The sequence below is a fragment of the Dermacentor variabilis genome, chromosome 7 (genome assembly GCF_050947875.1).
Source record: "Dermacentor variabilis isolate Ectoservices chromosome 7, ASM5094787v1, whole genome shotgun sequence".
NCBI lineage: Eukaryota > Metazoa > Arthropoda > Arachnida > Ixodida > Ixodidae > Dermacentor > Dermacentor variabilis.
In genome coordinates this window covers 16,561,171-16,581,002 of record NC_134574.1, presented here as the reverse complement: position 1 = coordinate 16,581,002, position 19,832 = coordinate 16,561,171, and the positions used below count along the sequence as shown (strand labels likewise).

General features: G+C 50.2%; 1 protein-coding gene and 1 long non-coding RNA gene across 5 annotated transcripts in view; one reads left to right on the top strand and one right to left on the bottom strand.

Moving 5' to 3' along the window:
• The window catches only part of mtTFB2 (mitochondrial transcription factor B2), a 212,234-nt gene that overhangs the window by 41,311 nt on the left and 151,091 nt on the right, over positions 1-19,832 (top strand). The window lies entirely within an intron of this gene.
• On the bottom strand, positions 11,825-14,573 carry LOC142587351 (uncharacterized). The gene is made up of 3 exons (XR_012829493.1): positions 14,292-14,573; positions 13,604-13,666; positions 11,825-12,191 (listed from the first exon to the last, which is right to left on the bottom strand). It is a non-coding gene; the product is annotated as an uncharacterized LOC142587351 (long non-coding RNA).

The window sequence follows — 19,832 nt, the reverse complement described above, 5'->3', positions numbered from 1 at the left end:
CCTTCTTGCCCTTTCCCACTTTATTGCTATGTTCGTGTAATATAACATTTAGATATTTACCTGTGTGTCCTACATAAGACAGACCGCATTGCAGGGGTATCTTGTAAACTACACTTTGCAGCTTATCGGCGCTGACGTTAGCGAACGAGCAAGTCAGGCGAGCAGGGGTGCGATTGTGCAAACAGCTCACTTTTCCATTAATTCTGTTGCCCTCTCCTGATTCGTTGGCGCGTGCAGGACCGCAAGATGCGCACATGTCACGCTCCTGTCAGTCATTTGAAAACTGAGCGTCGTCTGCTAGCGTGGAGCAGTCGACAAGGTCATTCGCTTTGATGAATGAATGGCTGTTGTGCTAGTAGCAGACGATGTGCCTGTCATCTGTTCCTAATGTCGCTCGGCCAACATGGGTGGCTCTGGCACAGGTCCCGTTTTTCGAGATTAAAACACGCTCTGCCATAGCAAAATGTTAGCGATGTTAATTATTGAAAAACAATTGTAATCACAGTGAAAGTAAAAGTTGTGCCTGCATTGTGATAAATGTAAATTGTGTTCTTTTTTTTGTACATGTTGAATGATTGAGTGCATTTGTCGAGAATGGACTCCATGTCATTTCACGTTGTGCTCTTGTAACCGCTTTTGGCTTACAAGTGGTAGATGACATCCTTCGCGTCTGCTCCATTGAACATAAGCTCACCACCGCTTATCATCCACAGGCGAGTGGATTGACCGAGCACCCGAACCGAATGCTGAGATGCTGGCCATGTATGTTTCACCTGGTCACCGTGACTGGGACAGCACGTTACCATTTGTTACCTTCGCATACAATCTTCATGGCATGACACTGCTGGATATTCACTGTTTTATTTACTGTTGGGCCGATATTGTGCATTGCCATTCGATACTCTCCTTCTGTCAGCTCATCACTCGCCTACTGCATATGCCAGTGACATTGTTGCTTGAGCCTGTGCAGCTCGTCAGCTTGCCCACGACCGACTCTGTGCTTCTCAAGAATCCGAAAAGTCCCGTTACGACAGTGGACACAGAAGTGTGCACTTCACACCTGGTTCTCTGGTTCTCCTATGTTTGCCGTGTTACTACATTGGCCTATCAGAGAAGCTGCTCCCACATTACATCGGGCCCTACAATGTGCTGCGTCAACTCGGCGACATCAGTTACGAGATTATACCCCTGGACCCTGCTTCTTCGACCTCCTTTGCTACTAACTGATGATCACGTTTCCCTGCTGAATCCTTATTGCCCTTCTAGCTCCTCACCTTCGTCGCAAGCACCAGTACGGTGCTTCCGCCGCCGAAGGCGGATGTTACATAGTGATCTATATGTGGATGAGTGCGAGCTTTGGCAGAGCGGTGAAGACGACGATGAGGATGCTTGCACGTGGGTCTGATCAGACATCTTCTCTTGCCCTAGCTTTCTTTGTAAATATATTGTAAATATATCCTTCACCTACATCTCGCCTCCATCGCAATATATATGTATATATATAGGTGCTGTCAGCGATGAAGATGAAGAGAGAGAAGACGACATTCGGCGATGTTTGCATGGTTTGGTAGCCATCCTGAGTGACATCCGAAGCGTCCTATATACGTATACCCTCTGAATACACGTCTTTTCTTCCCCATAACATTTTGGTGGAGAGTGGGTTCTTCAACACTCAAAATGGGTCTACTCAGCGGACGCTCCTTGGCTCCATCTGCCATGCCTACTCAAAATGATGATAGTACTTCAGGCACTTCACCGACCGTGCCTGAACCGACTACCACCGACTGCCATCTTGTGCTCATACAAACACGTGACCTCCATATATTTTGTGGTGATGACAATACTGAAGTCGAAGACTGGCTGCAAATGTACGAATGGGCAAGCGGCCTAGACAACTCAGACCATGCACTCATGCAAGCCAACATAGTAATATTTTACCTTGTGGGCATGGCACAAGTTTGATTTGCAAACAAGAAATCATGACTTGGGATGTGTGTAGACAGAAGCTCACCGATTTGTTTGGCAAGCCAATAGGACGTTGTTGTGATGTTCAGAAAACACTTGCATGCCAGGTTCAAACCTGCACCGAGTCGTACTTTACATATATTCAAGAAGCTATAGCGCTCTGCCGCAAAATCGATGAAAATAAGCTGGAAGCCGAAAAGGTCGCCCACATCCTCACGGGTACAGCGGACAACGCATTTACCCTTCTCATTTACAAAGACTTCTGCGCAGTTCAGGACGTCATGAATGAATGCTGGCACTTTAAAGAAGCGAAAAGTCATATTGCACACCAGTTTTCATGCCTCTCCAACAGGCTTTCGACATCTACATGCGAGGACATCCGCCTACTACCTGTTCCTTTTGCACCAGAGAATATAGTGCATATTGTCTGACGGGAGATTGAAGCTGCCTTACCTGTTTAACCCCTAATGCATGCATGCCCGATTCTCACACATTTTCCCTCATCCAAACCATTGTACGGCAAGAACTAGCCAACGTGGGGCAGCAGTCGCTTCGTTCAGTCAACACACCGGACTACCAGCCACCTGTCACCTGATCCATACCGATGCTCGTATGCTCATTCTTGTTACACCAACTTGGCAGCATGGCGCACCTCAGATGATAAGCTTATCTGCTTCTGCTGTGGACGAGTTGCAGATATTTCCTGCCATTGCTGCACTCTGTGGAATTCACAACCTGACGATCCTGCTCTGCCCTTATTGCCTCCGTAACAGAGCCGCTCTCTATTGTCATCACGATGCCAGTCCCGGTCACCCCAACCCCGTTGCTTTCCTTTTCCCACCTATCCCCACCGCTCCTCGGAAAACTAACGAGTGCAGCTCCGAGAGGTGAGCCTGCCATGACGACCCAACCCGAAATTCCTTTGTGCGCGCTACCTGGACATCCCAAATTCATCAACATAGACGTGGACGGTACACTTGCAATAGCTCTCATTGACACCGGCGCCCACATATCATTTATGAGCTGCATCCTCGGTGCTCGCCTAAACAAAGTTTTCACCCCCGCTCTGATCACTGTAGACCGCATAGCTGATGGTGCACTTCCGATTTTTACTGGGATGTGTCTGCCATTGTTACTGTTGCTGGATGCCATACTTCTGTTTTGTTTTATGCTTTGGAACAGTGCCCACATGAAATAATCTTGGGACTAGATTTCCTGTCTGCACGTTCAGCCCTTATTGACTGTTCTGCTGGCATTGTTCAACTCGCCCTACCATATGTTGTTGAGAATTCTGATCCAAAGCCTAGTCGACTATGCACTGCTGAATGCATTTGCCTGCCCCTTCTTGCTGTGACATTCATAGATGTCATTCCCAATTTACCACTCGCCAATGATGAATACATCGTGTCATTCAACTCTGACATTCTCTGTTTGTACTATGTCACGTTCCCACACATGGTCATCTGTATAAAGAAAATTACTGCGTGTCTCCCAGTTGTGAATTTCAGCCTATGTCCTCAAGTGCTGCCTCAGGGTATCCCTCTTGCAACCATTGCACCACCCTGCCACTATGATATTTCCGCTTTGACTTCTAATGCACTGTCACCTACCAGTCGCAATTCAGATCATGCAACTGTGTTAGAAAGCGTGACAAAAATGATCGCCTCTGACCTTCTGGCTCCCCACAGGAACGCGAGCCGTTGCCTTCTTGCATCATACTGGGACATATTTGATCTCAATGGCCGACCACTGGGCCAGACATCCATCGTGAAGCATCGCATAAACACTGGCGACACAAGCCTGATCGGCAAATTATGACTCTTCTGCACTCTTAATGCAAATATGGCATTGCTATTTTCGCCGATGCCTCATGCAAGATTTCTTTGCCATTGCTCCTTGTTTTGCTATATTGAAGTACTTTTTAAATTCCCTGCCTTCACAAAATAGAACCAGTTGGAAATCTGCGCTTTCTGTGTGCGTCTACGTTTCAGTTCACGTATTGTCTTTTTCGTGCAGTTTAAAATTTTGCATAACCAGCTGTGTAGTTTGTGTACACAATGAGTAAAAATAGTACCACGATATCATCGAGAGATGCTCAAGAAACGAGCCGCCACGAGAATGACAATGAAGTGGGTCTGTGCCCTTGGTGCGAGCAAGTGTCGGCCTGGGTGTCTGGCTCCAGCGTAAGTAGCCTGTAGATAGCCTCTTTCGTCTGTGTGTTTCCACACATAACATTCTGGTGGAGGTTAGCGATCTTCGTCCTCGCCACGGAACTCCGAAGTGGCCGTGTTAAGAACGACTAGCTGCAGTGCAAGTTTTCCACCCAGTTACGACTATGGCGGCAACATTCCGGGAGCATCGCCGCCAACCTCAAGCCACAGCGTGACTAAATCGACTTTGTGTCGGGGAACAATACGCGCATCCCCCACTCTCCGTCGCTTCAGCTAGGATGCGTTCGGTGAAGCAGGCTTTGTGCTGAAACCGCCGCCAACCTCTAGCCTCATCGCCGTTGTGACGGAATGAGTCCGGCGGGCCAACTATTGTTACCAAACTCCCCAACGCGGACCTGATCTGCTACGGGTGCGCGAGTTGCCACGGGAACGCCGTTTTGCGCTCCTTCCCACGCACCGACCAAGACGCAAGACAACGCGCTACCCGGAACGGCTCCGAGTTCTATGAAATTCGTGTGGTGTCGGTTTCGGACCGTAAACACGTGTGTGTGTGCATGTGTGTGTGTAAACCGTCCTGCGGAGAGGCGGCTAGTTTGCGATGACTAAACGAACGTTCGCATCACCTTGTATCGCGGGAAGACCGAGTGTTTAAAAACTGCTGTTGTGCGGATGCTCGTCACACTTTTTCTTAAGCAGTCGTGTTGGACTGAGACTCTCTCGCAAGCAGTCATGTTAGTCTGATGTACTTTCTCAAACAGTCATGTTAGACTGATATAAACACTGTAAATAAACCCATATTCCTCGTTCTCGATGAGAAGCAGTCCTTCCCTTCATCAACGTCCTCAGTGTGGATAAGTTGGACGACGGCATGGGCCAGCTACCTTCGATTTCATGCCGGACTCCAATCTTGACAACGGATCACGAGCGATGGGATTGAGCCCCACTCCTTGACAGCCTCTGCAACGGCATTGGCTTATTTGACTGCTTCAATCGTCACGGTGGCACAACATCGCGACCCTGGGGTGCGATCGCGCAAACAGCTCGGTTTTCCGTTCTCTCGCTTGCCCTATCGTGATTCGTTGGCGCCTGCGCGTTTCGTCACGGCCGTCATTGCGCCGGGGCGGGACCACAAAATGCGCATATACGTCACACTCCTGTCAGTCATTCCAAAACCGAGTAGAATCGGCCGCTATCGTGGAACGGTCGACAAGGGCATTCGTTTCGAAGAATGAATGGCCGTTGCCACAGCAGCGCTAGTAGCAGATGATGCGCCTGTCGTCTGCTCATAATGTCAGCGCTCGCCGAACATGGCTGGCCCTGGCGGGGGTCCAGTTTTTCGAGGTGAAAACGCGATCCGCCATCGCAGAACGTTAGCGATGTTCATTATTGAAAACAACTGTGATCACAGTGAAATTAAATGTGCCTGCGCTGTGATAAATATAGTGTTATTTTTTTTTAATTTTGATTTATGTGAGCGCATTTGTCGAGAATGCTCGCGGTTTCACGTTGTGCTCAGAGAATCGCGTTTATTGTTCGGCGGTTTGGCGCTCACTAGTCACGATTGCCGCTCCATTGTCGCGCTTTTGGAGTCTCTCGGGCAGCCTCGGCGACGCATCTTTCTTGACGCATTTGACGAGCTTACAGAGGAAGAGTTCCGCGAGCACTTCAGGCTCTTGAAGAGCACTGTGCGGTGGCTCTGCGAGCAATTGGAAGACGCCATCGGTGGCCTTCGGACCGGTGGCATCACGAGGCAAGACAAGGTGCTTTGTGCTCTCCGTTTCTTCGCGACGGGGAGCTTCCAAAACCCATCGGCAGCGAAGAATTCGTATCCGTGGGGCAGGCTTCCGTGAGCGAGAGCATTCACGCAGTTGCGGAAGCAATAACCGTGGTGGGCCGGCAACAGGGTTGGGTGAGCTTCCCGTTGACAACGGCCGGCAAGGCTAGTGCAAAGGCGGCCTTTGCGGATCGCGGCCGCATTCCCGGTGTAGTGGCCTGTGTCGACGGGACGCTCATAGCGATCAAACAGCCTGATCAGTCAGGGCGAGACTGCGGCCTCATGTCAAGGAAAGGGTTCTACGCATTGAATACCATGATCGAAAGTACTCACGATCTGCCATTTTTTGCACGCTTTCATCTTTTATAGTAGGCTCGCACACTCCCGTCACCGTGGAGGTGCCAACCAAATTGCGGGCACGGCCACGAAGGCCGGGCAGGCGGCCTCCACCCGTGCCGCTGCAATTACGGACAGCATTGCAAATATCGCGAGCAACAGAACCACTCCTCGCAGTCACCTTTGACTTGCAGAAGCTTCGGTGGCAAAACACCTGCCATTGTTCAGCTCTCTTCGTGGCCGGGCCTTCTGCGTTCAGCAGGGCTGCAAGCTCGCTCCAGAGCTGCCGCCTACGCTCGACCGTGCACTCTTGGGTCAGCGCGCACGATGTCCGCGCAAGGTACGGGTGGCCCTCCATGAACGCGACCAACAGTTCGCGTTGATGCGGCGACACGCGCGGGCCAAGTCTTACATTTTTGTGCGACGACATAACGATTCGCAGTCGATGAACAATGATCGCCAATTGAACTGCGCGCTCCCGCCAATTTGTTTTGGCATGTGCGATACCACCTAGCGGACTAAACCAAAATATATGCCGCTTAAATTAGTTTTCTTCTCTCGCATGAAATTTCCGAGGCAGATTATATGTTGCAACAGTAAGAATATTTTTCTTATATTACGTGTTTAATTATTAAAGCATCACAGACATTCTGCGCTTAATATATCGTCCCCGATCGAAGCCTAAACTGGTGACGCAAACTTCCGGGGCTGGGCTCGCCCGTTCTCACTAATTTTGCGGACGGCCCACTTTGTGACGTCGCAGCCAGACCGAACGAACGGAAAAGCGAGCTGTTTGCGCGATCGCACCCCAGGTGTGTTCTCTGACATTGACGAATGGCTCAAGCTCTATGAACACGTCAGTGCTAATAACAGTGGGGACCCAACGATTATGCTCGCCAATGTCATCATTTATCTCGGCGCACCCCACGCGTGTCGCACCAAATGCATGATGACGAGGTAACCAGTGGCACAGTTTCAAAGAAAAACAACTGTTCGGCGACCCCATTAGGCGCAAGGTTGCCACGAGAAAGGCTCTTGCTTCTCGTGTTCAGACATCTACAGAGCCGTGCGTTTCATACGTCCTCGACATCTTGGCTCTATGCAGCAAAGCTGACGATGCTATGTCTGAAGCAGATAAAGTGGCACATGTGCTAAAAGGCATCGCCGACGACGCTTTCAATTTGCTTGTTTTAGGCAACGTCTCGACTATCGATGCCATCATAAAAGAATGCCGTCGCCTTAAACAAGCTCAGAGCCGCCGTATCACAGAACACATCACGCAGCCACCCAACACTGCTGCTATGTCGACATGTGAGGGTCGACTGCGTCAGACCACCAACTGTGACGATGTAACCTGTATTGTTCGTCGCGAGCTCGAGGCCGCCTATTCGCCAGCTTTCTCCGCGATGCCTCCCCATCCGCCAGCAACCACGATTGCGATGATTCAGGCCGTCGTCAGACAAGAATTTGAGAACATGAGTCTGAACTCCGTGTGTTTAACGTCCCAACCCAGCATTCCCCAGTTCTCTAGCGGCCCTCCTCGTCCCCGGCAATCCTTTTCTGCCACATCTCGCTGCAACCCGTCCGAATGGCGTACCCCTGATGATAGGCCGATCTGCTTCCACTGCTGTCGCATCGGCCACGTCGCTCGTCACTGCCGCAACCGATGGCCACCATCTCCTCGGACATACGGCACCACTTATTCACGCACCTTTGGACCTTTCGTTCCCTATGCCACCCGCCATGAACCCACTGCCGCTGATGCCCCTGCTCTGAACCTTCGCTATAACTGCTCGCCCTCACCTCAACGCCATCAGTCTCGTTCGCCCCAACCCCATCGCTTCTCATCGCCGCCTATTGCCTCCCGGATCCAGCCCGAAAACTATGCACTGCAGCTTCTGGAGGTGAAGCTGCATTGTCGACCCTGCCCTCAAATCTTCTGCTCACGTAACTTACGAACGAAAACCTTCTTGACGTTGACAGCTATCCTGTCACTGCACTCATCGACACAGGAACACATCTTTCTGTTAAGAGTGCTGCCTTCCGACGACGACTAAAAAAGAACCTCACCCCAGCTTCGGCACGTGTCAACGTTGCGGATGGCAGTAATGTGCCTAATGCCGTGCGTGCGTGTGTGCAGCGCGCGCTGGATGGGGTCGACGCTTACATCAGCGGAGTTCCAATCAGTCGGCCGAAGTGAACGGACGTGTCGTCGGCGCGCTCCGCAACCACCGAGACCTTCACCGACCGCCCTTGACCGCCCTTGCCCGGGCCGCTTTCGCCGGGAGTCATATGGGAAGCGACTTTCTCGCCGTTTCCCACCGACCGGGGGAGGCCGCCAGGGGGCCAGCGAGTGCGAACGAGCTTCGCATCGGCTCTGTACAAACACGGCGATTTCGTTCGGATTTCCACCCACGCAGTGCCCATCTTTTCACTACACCGTTCGTCAAGTATGGAGGCCCAAGTGATCGGAGAGACCATCGACCCAAAGGACTATGATCCCAGGGACTGGAAGCATATCCTGAGCCTACCCACCCGTCAGAAAGGAACACCGAAAATCCAGGACCAGGCGAACGCCGCCACCGGCTCGCGACCTGCGGATTCCGTACACCAAGCGTCCCAGCTTGCCGCGACGCGTCTCGCTGCGCAAAGGTCGCAACGCCAGCCGCGTTTGCCTGAGGATACCTACAAGATAGTGTTTCGTTCAACCGGGGGACTTGCCTTAACCGACCTTCAACCGCGCCAGCTTCGCCTGGCCCTGCTAACTGCAGCCAAGGACCTCCAAGCACCAGACGCCACCAGCTTGATTATCCACCCCCTCAACAATACCTGCACGATGAGTACCCCGCATAAAGCCGACGCGCTACGCCTGGTCGCCATCCAACAACTCTCCATCCGAACCCAAGTCTACACCGTCACCGCCTACATCGCACCCCCGGATGGTGCAGCAAGAGGAGTAATTACTAACGCCTACTGGGAAGAAACCCCAGCACAGATTCTGGACGACCTCATCACGGGCAACCCTAGCATCCCCATCATTGATGCACGCCGCATGGGACAGACCCGTTCGATCCTTATCACCTTCCGGACGGGTCCGGTGCCCCGAACCATCTCCTACGGAGGCGGGCTCCACAGCTGCAGTCTGTACAGAGGACACCTGGACGCTTGCACAAACTGTAGAAAACCAGGGCATCGCGCGGATGTGTGTACCCTTCAGCGTACGCACAACTGTTCAAGATGTGGTATCCCGCACCCCCGAGAGGACACCCCGACATGCACCCCAGCCTGCATACTCTGTGGAGGCGCCCACATGACCGGTACTAAAGGCTGCAAAGCGAGGGGACGCCGCTCACCGCCCGCGTCACGACAACAGCACATCTCCCGCACACCGGAACGAGACGCGGACCGCTCCAGCGTCCGACGCTCCAGCACGTCTCGCTCATCGTCTCGTCGCCGCCAGGACCAACGGCCTCCACAACTTTCCTGGGCGGAGAGTAGCAGACAAAAGACTGAACGTTCCCAGCAAGGCTTCAATCCCCCCGCCCACACAGGAGGATTCCCGTGACCGGGAGCTCCAGGCCCTGCGAGAGGAGGTGAGTCGTCTTAGTTCTCTCATCAAGACTCCCACCTGTACCCCTCTACCGCTTCCGCCAATCGTCCCTCCCACCCAACCCACGCCGCTACCCCAAACACCCAGTGAAAACATGGAACAATCTGACTCCCAAACCGCCACCTCACCCCCACCCAAGAAAAAACGCACAACAGAGCACCCACCCGTCACCCAGACCGACCTTCAATCTCTAGAGGCCCGCATGGACGCTAAACCCGCCGAAATGGACGCGCGTCTAGAGGCAAAATTCACTCAGCTCACCAACCACCTATCTCAACGCTTTGAACAACAAATTGAAGCGGCATTTACGCGCATCCCACGAAACACGGAAGCAGCTATTTGATGTCTAAAAGATGTCTTGAACGGCTAATTCAAAAGCCTAGTAGCTGTCTTGATCAAGACATTTTGTAGCCATGGACGTCTAGAAGTACTTCAGTAAGCCCTGCTAATGTTACGCTAAAAGTTGGCTAATGGACGGCTTGACAAGAACAACTGAAGACTTTTATTAGACATTCCCTCAATTTTTTTGCGGCAGCTGTTACAGTAACCCGACGTTTGCCCACAGTTACAATTTATTTTAAACGAGGCATGGACATCAGAAAAAAATTTATATTGTCGGATAGAGTGATGCACAGGTAGTTTTTCCAGATGTGAACCATGGGAATAGTGTAGTACAGCTTCATTGGTCAATTAGTGCTTTTTAATTAGACCAATCAATTGCATGCTCCTGTCAGAATTATTTTGCAAATAAAAGAAGTTCTGTATTGTATGCTGATATCATTCCAATGTTCACCCATGACCTAAACAAGAACATCTCTGCATGCAACATGTCATTATTGACAAAACTTCGCCCTGCTGGGTCTCCACCAAATTGAAATAGTTTCTAGCAAAGAAAAATTTTGTGAGTGATGCTGCAGTTCAGGCAAAAAGTACATCGTTTTCAGGTACAGGAGGCACAATAGCCCGAACCAGTATACGAAACAGAACGCTGTGCTGCAATGAGTTAAGAAATAAAGGATAGTACACATCTGGAAAAACACTCTGCGAACCACTCTAACTAGCAATATAAATATATTTTTTCTGATGTCCATGCTTCTTTTAAAAGTAAATTGTACTTTGTGGATGCCTCTTGTAAGGTAATGCCACATGCTTGCACAGCATCACGCAGAAATAATGGCCAGTTCTTCGGCATATCGTCCATTAGTGAATTCCTTGTACGTTGCACATTACCAGAACTGAAAGATAAATCACAATATGCTGTTATTTTTTTCATAAACTGTACGATGAGCTTTTCATGCATAAAAGATGATTGCAAGCGAAAATGCAGCAAGACATCAACTTCACACCACGTCACATACTCATACTTTATTACCTAATAAATGAGAAAAGATGCAGAAAGTGTAATTAACAAGAGTGACAAATAGCAGCAAAGGTGATCATGGATAAATCTTGAAGATGATTGCCGCCGCTGCCAGAGCAGGCCAGCCTTCGTAGGAGAGCACTTGCTGCCCATAAAAGCTTGCTGTCACAGGCCACGCGTGACGGTTCTTGTAGGCATAGGCAAGCAATACCTGCACAGAAGAGGGGAAAAAATGCGAGGGAGGAAATGGGAACATTGAAATTGGAACTTCAATTAGCAATATGTGCTAAGTAAGAAGTTTGCCTCACATTAAAAATAAATATAAGCACTCCTTTCCCTTAAATTACGGGTATCTTAAGGCATGTATGCATGTACGCTTAAGGTATGTACGCTTAAGTATTTCCTGGCATATAGTCATTAAATTGCATAGCAGAGTCAAAGTCAGCCTTTAAATTAATATATGGTATTTTGTGGCTAAAAAGCCACTTATCAACCTGTCAAACAAGTCTGAGAAGAAAAGAAGAACTATTTTAATTACTGGAAAATGTAGAGAGGTCAGCCGGATAATGGAGCATCTGGCCTGCTATTCTACGTAAGTGAACGGGAAGAGGGGAAGAAAAAGGGTCACGATTAGGCGTCGCCTTCACGCGCAAATATTTGCACATTATTGGACGGACAGACTCCCCGGACTGTTCAGTGTGTGGCACTGTAGAGACTATAGAACATGTGCTCGTGGCGTGCCCTGAGTATGCGCGCGAAAGGCTGACAATGGCAGATACCTTGAGACATTTACACAATGGACCACTGTCGGAGAACCTCTTGCTAGGCGCATGGCCACAGAGTTGGCAGACGACAGAGACAATGCGTGCTCTTTCACGTTTCCTAGGTGACACGGGCCTGGACTTACGCCTGTGATACCAGTTGTGTAATGTGTCCTTCACCTCGTTCCTCCCATTATCAAGTCTGAGAAGCTTCCTGCAAGATATAATCAGTTTAACATAGTAATTCACTCTGCAGGTAAAGGATGTACTAGCTTAATTAAAAAAGTTAAACAGCGTTTTATATTGTTAACTAAAAGCAAGTTTGGCATTTTGCACTGCCTTTTTTTCAAACTTAAACATGACGCAGTACAGAGTAAGCAGGTAGCATGCAAAGGAGGACTGGTGATAAAGTAGTGTTCCAAAGCAACACTCCTAGCTGGATCAATCACTTTTGTTGATATATTTTCATGTGACCCTAATTGGTTTAGGGCAACACCTCACACAAATGATGCGTCATACAAAATTGAAAGTATCTCATGATGTGATCAAATGACAAAATTGTCCACTGTCTTGGAAGTGTTAACATGCTGTTTGCGCGAGAAAGTGCAAAGTGATTCGTATAGGTAGCAAATTCATCAGTGCATCTATAGCATGAGGTAATTCTGAGCATCTACGTTGACCCGCACTTGAGAAGCCACTGCACACAAAAAGGTGTATTCAATTAATGGTCCATGCTGAATAATTGCCCACCTAGTGAAAAGTCAAATGTGGCAGGCTAATGGGCCAGGGCAAATAAATTGCTAAATTCTGACACCTCCAATTATATTATTGAAACAGGTGACAAAAAGCAGCACAGGTAAAATTGCAGTTATGAGAAAATTTTAAAAGCACCTCTGCAAACTGCTGGAACCCTCAGCATTATGCCTGTTCTACACGCACATCTGTTGCAGCACAATCTATATCTCAGACACAGGAGCCTCCACACATCACTTCGTGATCTCCTCACAATAAGGTTAAAAAACAGTCTGACACAAGCTACCTGATGTGCTTCATTTTGCAAGCGGCAGCCAACTGCTGACGGTGGTAGAGTGAAATTGAAATTTGTCCTTGTATGGAAGCCTCGGCCCATGTTTTATCAATTCTAGCGGCAAACCACACCTTTTACAGCACACAAATCTTAAATTAGACTGCTTGCTGATGCTGTACAGTAAATTACTGTAAAAAAGCTAAATCACACAGAAAACATTTAGAATACCAAACTAATCAAATACTGGCTTGAATACATTTGTGCATTAGGGAAACAAGGTGTAATGTACACTGTTGTAGCAAATTTTTACTCATGTATGGAATACTTGTATGACACAACAGAGTTAATTTGCGAGTTCATACGTAGCACTGACCACCTAAAGTTAAATTTTGTAAGGCTTTGGGGGAAACTAATAGTAGAACTGTGTATGTACACTGGCACTGAGAAATTGGTTATAATAGTGGCAGCTTATGAAGAACCAGCGCAAAAAATGCCCGTTTTGAGACACCAACTAGCTATTTTACCACAAAGCGCTCCCTGGCCTTAACCCATATAAGAAGCACTGGGAGGACCAGAGAGGGTACAGTACATTGGCTTACACTGATCACGATGAGGTCCCGTCATCCAGCTAGCGCCAAGCTACAAGAAGGATGTCCAGCCGTCTATAGAGTGAAAGGGACAAAATAAGATAGCATCAAGTCAATTGAAAGGCAGATTTGCAATTACAAATAAGGTGACCCAGTAACAGTCATTCATTAATAAATGCCAAGCTGCCGTGATTTCACTCCCAGATGAAGCACCTACTAGGTTAAAGGTTTTGCTGCTTATTTAGAACAAAACACAAGTGAAATTTGTACATCAGCAGACGATTTAATTTGGAAAGTAAACATTGCAGTTATAATTTTGTTTTGCTATAAAGTGGGAACGCTACAAACTGCATAGTCACTGACAACACGCGCGCGCACACGCAAGAACAAAAGGACACAAAATAGGGCGAGTTCAGTCCGGTTCAGCATTACAGCCAGCGCGTCGTCTTCGAATGCACTCCTTCGGTTGGTTCGTGCTACGTTAACCACAGACTAACAAGCAGGGCAAAGTTCTGACTGGTGTTGCGGAAGTCATGGAGCGTGGTAGTGCTGAACGGCTGAACACAAGCAGAACCCTCGTATAAAAGTAAAGACGAAAACTCGCAGAGCAGGAGAGCCCATCTATCAAGAACTGTCGTGGGTAACACCTAAAAATATTCACATTGTTGACGAAAAACGAAGTGCATTGTATTTCACTTACCGGAAAAAGTGTTATCCGAACGTGCGACGTATACAAAGACACACCGAGACACGAAGGTGGCGAACGCAGATCCCGCCATTGTGGTAGTAAGCCGTCCCCGAAAACAGGCAATACAGCCGATGTCACGAAGCACTAATGCAAAACACACGCAAAAAGCATCAGCACAGCTAAATGACTCCACTTAATATCCAGTATAAATGTACAGAACGGGTTAGAATGATGCACAACTGGATAACGAACCCACGACAGAGACATAGCGGGCGGCAGTAACCGTTTTTTCAAACTTCCTGCCAGCCAGTGTTTCCAGCACGGAATGAGATGTCTGACAAATTTGGATTGTGCCGCCGAAGTGATCGCAGCGCGGTGGCTCTGTGACACCGCTGTGCAACGCCGGCGTTTCGCTCCTGTTGCTGCTGGTTTCCAGGCGTCGTGTGCGCGCCCCGTATGGAAAACAATAACACGCCCTTGATTTTTGAAGTTCTGGTGTGAAATTATTTAACATTAAAGCCAATTAACTTATGTTGCTTCCAACGAGTTCGATTTGTCTGCGGCGTTTTTTATTCGCTAACGCCGACGGCCGACGGTAACCGCACTTTTAACACGTCGTTTGGCATTTTATGCACGTTTAGACAAAAAGATCTAGAAAAGTTCTTGAGTTAGACATTCTGAATGCGTTTACCAAAATAGACTCTAGTGACACCAGTAGTGGGTTTTGCCGCAGATAGAATATATACTAGCATATTCCAAGTGCTGAGATTATGTTTAGAAGAAATTCTATTTTCAGTCTTATCATAGACCAAGACGTCTATAGCCGTTTGTAGCCGTTTAAAGAAGTTTTTAAGAGGTTCTGTGTTTCGTGGGATATGTTACACACCCTTGAGATGGGCCTTGCACGGTACGACACCCGCCTCCAAACAATCGAGCAGGCCCTTCCCTCGCTGCAGCTGCCCAATCGCCCCTATCAATCCCGCCCACCTACCCCACAGAACTCCCTATCCAACCCACCTATACTCACCCCACCCAAGCTACAGTATGGCGGGGCTACCACCTAATTCTTTATCAATTCTGCAATGGAACTGCCGCCGCTTCCGGGGCAAGCGCCCACCCCTCCAACTCCTCCCCACACTTCCCACGCCGCACATCCTCCTCCTTCAGGACACACATGCCGCTGCCACACTTCCCAGTTACACATCCGCGCACTCGGACGCAACGAATACACCCAGGGCTTCCACACTCATACATCGCTCCATTACACACCAAACACATCAGATCACCTCCGAGACGCCCTGCGTGATCACAGAAATCATACAACATACACACTCCACACCATCTATTTTTATTGCAAACATATACCACCCACCGTCTCACCCGATGGCTTCATTGGAAACGCTACTGCGACATCTCCATCGTATTGCAGGCAAGCATCGATTGATAATCGGAGGGGACTTCAACAGTCAGCATACTGACTGGGGCTACCGCACCACCACGGCACGAGGACGACGACTCTGGTCCTTGGTACAAGAGCTCCGCCTCACAATACACAACAACTTTAACACCCCCACGAGAATTGGCAACAGTGTCAGCGCGGACACCAGCCCGGACTTGACACTGAGCCGCAACGTTGCGGGTATTACGTGGAACGCAACATATCACACATTAGGGAGCGATCATTACATCCTCTACGTTACAGTACCCTACAAACAAAGAACGACCCCTCACCTAACACACAAACTCACCAACTGGGATGCAGTCCGCGCCGCACGGGCGGCCCTTCCTGACGCTCCCATTACAAACATCGACCAGTGGGTGGCATCACTCATGAACGATGTCTCCGCACACACTCGAACCCTTGACACCACACCAGATACGCCCACCCTCGACACTCACCTGGCGCACCTATGGGAGGCCCATCATAGCATCCTAGAGCGCTGGAAAGGGCAAAAGCTCAACCGGACCCTTAAAAAGCGGCTAGCTGCACTGCAAACAAAAATTACTGAACACTCTGAGGAGCTCTGCCGATCCAACTGGGGACAGATTTGCGATAGTATGGCTGGCAATCTGTCCTCCAAGCGCAGTTGGCAACTCCTCCGTCACTTAATTGACCCCACGCAATCTAAAACAGCCACACAACATCACGTCACACGCCTTATACACAAGACCAACCTTTCTCCCGACGCACTCATCGACATACTTAGGAACACACACACAACTCCCGGTACCTCAAACCCCCTGCCCCCCTATGCAGGCACGCCGAATGCCAATCTCGACGCGGAGATTACGGAAGCAGAAGTCAGAGCGGCCCTCCTAACTCTCCGCTCTAATTCCACTCCAGGAGTTGACCGTATCTCCAATAGCATGCTCAGCAATTTGGACGATCGGTCGATTGCCCAGCTCACGGAGTACTTCAACACATGCTGGCAGGAGGGCACCCTTCCGCAATCCTGGCGTCACGCCAAAATCTTATTCATACCCAAGCCCCACAAACCCCTTACACCTGCAAATCTTCGCCCCATCTCCCTAACCTCATGCCTGGGCAAGCTTTTGGAGCATGTCGCACTCGCCCGACTCACACAACACATGGCGGAGCACGACCTCTACCCGCACAGCATGGTGGGCTTCCGTCCCCACTTGTCGGCACAGGACGCCATGCTCCAGTTCACACAGGATATTTTCGACCCCCCTCATACCGGGCCACACAAAAGCCGTCCTCGCCTTGGATCTCTCCAAGGCCTTTGATCGCCTAGACCATCGAGCGATAATGGCGGCGCTCTCCCCCTTGAACATAGGTGAACGTATGTACACCTATGTTCAAGCATTCCTTACTAACCGCACAGCCGAAATTCACTTCGGTCCCCACACATCCCGCCCATACACCCTTAGTGGGATTGGCACCCCCCAGGGATCTGTCCTCTCACCTTTTCTCTTCAATGTCACTCTCATTCCCCTTGCCCGCAAACTACAAAACATCCCTCACTTTCGGCACACACTCTATGCTGATGATATCACTCTATGGACTACCCATGGCAGTGATGGAGACATAGAGAACACTCTGCAGTCGGCAGCTACCCTCACCCAAACACATGCACGGAGTATCGGACTCTCATGCTCTCTGGAGAAGTCGGAACACCTCATACTTCGCCCCACAACCCGAAACTGCCCCACCACCCCTATAACCGTGACACTGGAAAACCGGTACATCCCTGAGGTACACACTCTCCGGGTACTGGGCCTCCACATCCAAAATGACGGGAAAAACACTCTCACCATCCACAAACTCAAGCGGACGGTGGTGTCGATATCCCACCTAATCCGCCGAGTTTCTGCTCGCCACCGGGGTATGAGGGAGCATGACTTATGTCGTCCCATTCATGCCTTCGTCCTCAGCCGCTTTCTCTTCACGCTCCCCTACCTTAAACTCCAGGGCAGAGAAATCTCCACCCTGGATGCCATGATCCGAACAGCATTTAAGACAGCACTACACCTACCCCTAAATACCTCCACCGAGAAACTCCTCCAGCTAGGCCTACATAACACGATAGGTGAGCTTATTGAGGCCCACAGACAGACACAATATATACGTCTCGCGAGAACCACCACCGGCAGACACATACTACACACCCTCGGTATCAGGATACCAGCCACGGATCCCACACAGCTCCAGGTGCCCCACCACATTCACCGCGAACTTCTCATTAAACCTCTCCCTAAAAACATGCACCCCACCTACCATGAACCCCGCCGCAGAGCGCGCGCACGGGCGCTCCACAAACACTATGGCACGGAACCGGATGCTGTGTGGGTGGATGCCGCATGCACAGGTGAGGACGCGGTTGTTGCCATCACGAACCCCTCCCTACAACCGATTACCACCCTTCACATATCCCCACCTGCCACTTCGGAGGAGGCTGAAGAGGCTGCCATTGCCCTAGCTATTATGCGCACGGAGGCCCGGTATATATTATCAGACTCTAAAACTGCGATACTAAATTTTGCTCGCGGGAGAGTTCACGTCCCTGCATTTCGCATACTGAACTCTCTCGCTGCATACCCGCCCCGCCACATGGAGCTCATATGGGTGCCTGCCCACTCTGGGAATGCTGGAAACGAGGCTGTCAACGCTTTAGCCCGAGGTTTTCTCAACCGGGCAGCGGCGGCCTCCGATCCAGGGTTCTCACGGGAGCGCATGCATTCATTCACTGAATTGACGCAAGCCTGCAAAACAGCGTCGGCTCTACCCCCCACCCCATCCCTCCCTCGACAATTATCACCAGACACTTTGGAGGCGGCTCCAAACACGCACCTTACCCTCCCCTTATATACGCTCGCGCTATCACCACGTCCACACCGACCCCTCCTGTACCCTCTGCCACCACCCCAAAGCCACTCTCGATCACATTCTTTTCCTCTGCCCGGCGGATCCTCCCCCGCGGGATCTGGAGCACCTTACTACTTGGGAGGCTTGGGAGACCCTACTGCGCTCCGAGGACCCGGCCAAGCAAGCCATCGCCACAGGCCGGGCTGCCAGCGTCATGAGCCTCCGGGACATGAACGTTTGAGTGCAGTGGGGCCGTGCGGGGGCCCAAGGACCTGCGTGTCCGCAACTCCCCTGTGTGCAATAAAGTTATTACCACCACCACCTCACCCTCTCGGCAGCCAAGACGAAGGCGCTCATCGTACATCCAACGTACGATGGGCAGAAGCGTGTTCGCTACCTTGGTCTTGTCATCGACCGACGGCTGAGCTGATGTGCTGCGGTGACTGCCCTGCGGAAAGGTGCCGCGCAGGTAGCGGGCGCCGCACGCTCCCTGCTTGCTCGTGGCTGCTCGTGGCCAACTGTTGCCAAGGATGCTCGCCGAGCGTCGCGCTGCGCCTGTACAACCACAGTGTACCTTCCACAGTGCTACGAAAATAAGCGTAGCGGTGGCGTCGTGAACTAAAGTATGCGACCACAAGTGGCGCTGTACAACAGGAAACGGAAACGGGATTTTGCACAGTATGGCCGCTTTACCAGGTGTTCTGTGGCTTTACTGGGTTTCTGGCTGCTGCGCCTCGATCGTGCTTCCGCCAGTTAAGTTGTTGTGTGGCAAACGTAGCGCCTACATATATATGTAGGCGCTACGTTTTCCACACAGCAATCAAACTGGCGGGAGCACGATCGAGGCGCAGCAGAATACATGTAGCGCTGAGTCATATCGAGTTAAGGCACACTCTGTACTGACTTTTAAGGGCATCCCGAGTGGTTTTTCGTTTATTACGCCGCCGTTACCCTGAGTTGTGCCGCCGCGATCCAGCTGTTGCATTTCGTGTAGGGCTACTGACAGAATGCGGTTTCCAGGTGGCACGATGGCCTCGACTGGAATAAACGCACACGACACCAAGTGTTGAGTAAGTTTGAAAATATTTTATTTGCATTTTACAAGCACAACAAAAAGCACACGTCTACGCATCCACACAAACGCGGTTACATAGTAAAGAACATAGTCGAGAAATGGCTCATTAATAAGGGTAGCACAAACGCACAAGAAAGAAGACCTAAGCTAC